The following is a 2,317-nucleotide window of genomic DNA, read 5'->3' on the forward strand; positions in this document are numbered from 1 at the left end:
CTGACAGAGCTCTTCTGGCTTTCTCTGCCTCGGCCGCCACTCCCCGTGGCTGCAGATGAGTTGCACGAAGCCTGCTTTTCTTCTAATCCCATTTCCCAGCAGGGCCGAGCCTGCCAAGGAGCAGGCAGGGGGAGCCTGGGGAAGGGGTTGCTGGTTGTCTGGGAGACCTGGGGCTGGCAGGACAGGAGCAGGATCTGCGCGGCAGAGGGTCACATGGCACTGCTGGGATCTGCAGGAGGAACAGACAGTCTGCACGGGAATGTCCTTGGGAGATCTGGTGGAAGCGCCTCCACAACCTCTGCATCCCCAGCCCGACCTCTTTAATGTGCTAAGAAGGATCGAGAGACTCCTCCAGGTAGAGGACGGGGTTCAAGCAGCCATTTCCAGATGCTTCCTGCAGAGCACAGGCGGACACACAGCAGATGTTGTTGGAAAGAAAGATGAGCTTAATTTTTTTCTTTTTAATACCTTTGTCATTCTGTTTTGGAAAATGACTAGGGTTTAGCTTTATTTCAAATGAAGACATTCACCTGAGTCAGCAGCGTGGCTCCCTGCCTCTGCTGTGAGTCACCATTGCTGACGTGAGCCAAGAGAATTTCCTACCCTTGCTGGCATGGAGGGGCTGAGAAAGGCTTGGGCAAGCAAGCAGCATTTCCCTGTTCTTGTCATCGTCAGCAGCATCAAGCCATTTCTTGCTTCAAGGCCAGATTCTGTCTTTTATCGCTCCATTGCAAAAGCTTCAGTTATATTTGGAACAGATCCTGACCATGGGTTGATGTCACTGTACCTGGAGACAGAGTTTGTGGTGGTAAAGGAAGGAGACCCAGTGCCCAGGCTGCAATTATGGATCTGGTGGTTAATATCAGAGGCTGAATCAGAATCGGTGGTTCTTGCAGGGCAAGCTCTGCTCAAGTACTGTGACCTCTCTGGGGTGTGTTGTTCACTTTGCCCTTCCTGTCTGTTGGGATGTTTTCATGATGCAGTTTTAATAGGCCTTGCCCCATCTCAGGGTTTCTCCAACAATAGCAAAGGAGATTTCTCTTTATTAAGAAAAACACAAGCACATTTCTTAGTATTGCACCAAACACCTGCTGAAATGGGGAACTTGAGGGCAGCTGGGACTCGGGCCTTCTCCATCCCTCCTGGCAGCCCAGGCTCTGTCAATGTGGGGGGAGCAAACCCTGCTTATTCAGGGTTCACCCACGAGTCCAGTTCAAGCTGAAATGTAGTTAGGTGTGCTGTCTCTTGAGTCCCCTGTCACCTGCAAACCAAGGGTATGGGTCTTTCTTTCTTCAACCTTGTGCCATTGTATGCTTTGCAGCATGCACCGTGTCCCAGCCCAGACACAGCTGGGTTTTGCAGTCTCCTCTGCATTCAATTTGTCAACTGCTTTGGGCCAACAAATCCCACATTACGGTCTTACAGGGATTTAATTCACTTTTGGTAGCTTCTGCATCACTTCTGCAAAGGGGCTTTCATTGCGCTGCTTGTTTCCCATGTGCTTCTGGGTTCAATATTTTAACATTTTGAGGTTATTTTGTTTGAGGGTTACTTAACGTGTGACTTCATTCTGTTAAATCCTGTTTTCCCACCTCTGGGGAAATACACAACTCTAATGAGACAGGTCATTTGGGAAGGCACAGCTCCGCGTGTCCTAATCCCGCATCCTTGTGCGTTATTTCATGCTTTTTATAGCATGCAATAACAAGGGAGGGAGTTTCCCAGACTCACTGACTTGGAAGCTCATCAGTGTGGCTGAGCTTTCACTTGCATTTCCTAACTCTCAGTGTTAGAAATATCTGGAGGACAAGCTGGTGAACTTTTGGGCTCAGTGGCTGCAGATGCTCTTTGACCAGGGACCAGCGATGCTGCTCTGTGGCATTGCTGCTGCCTGGCCAAAGAGCATCTGCATCCCTCAGGACAGGGGTGGGAAAAGCCCATAAATTCAAGAGAATTTTGGATCAGTTTTCTGTGTCTCCCCAAGTCAGATTTCTTTCAGGAAGCTGCTTTGGATTTATATCCATGCTTTCTTCTTCAGTCTCTCTTGAGATGAAGCCCTGACTGTACCTGTTAGTCTAAGTACATAATAGATAGATACATAGTTTTTTGTTTTGGAAATCCAATTTGTTTTGGGCAGCAAGTGGAATTAACAGCTGAGGCACTGGCTTGTTTCTTGCCAATTGAAAGGTTGGACTTTCATTCTAAGCTGTCACCCTCAGTGCTTTTGTTACAAACCCTGCAGAGGCACCTTTTTTTTTAGGCATTTACACCCTCAAATATACCTTGCAATATTCCTCAAATATACCTTGCAACATTC

The 2,317-nt window shown here is 48.1% G+C and overlaps 1 protein-coding gene across 1 annotated transcript in view; it reads left to right on the forward strand.

Moving 5' to 3' along the window:
• Window positions 1–1,822: 1,822 nt before the first annotated feature.
• Window positions 1,823–2,317, forward strand: part of KIAA0226 (KIAA0226 ortholog) — a 20,430-nt gene continuing 19,935 nt past the window's right edge. Inside the window, exon 1 of the mRNA XM_009999769.1 lies at window positions 1,823–1,831. The gene's annotated coding sequence lies outside the window, so the exon portion shown is untranslated. The remainder of the gene's footprint in view (window positions 1,832–2,317) is intronic.

The sequence above is a fragment of the Chaetura pelagica genome, unplaced genomic scaffold, assembly GCF_000747805.2.
Source record: "Chaetura pelagica isolate M959 unplaced genomic scaffold, ChaPel_1.0 scaffold20, whole genome shotgun sequence".
Classification (NCBI taxonomy): domain Eukaryota; kingdom Metazoa; phylum Chordata; class Aves; order Apodiformes; family Apodidae; genus Chaetura; species Chaetura pelagica.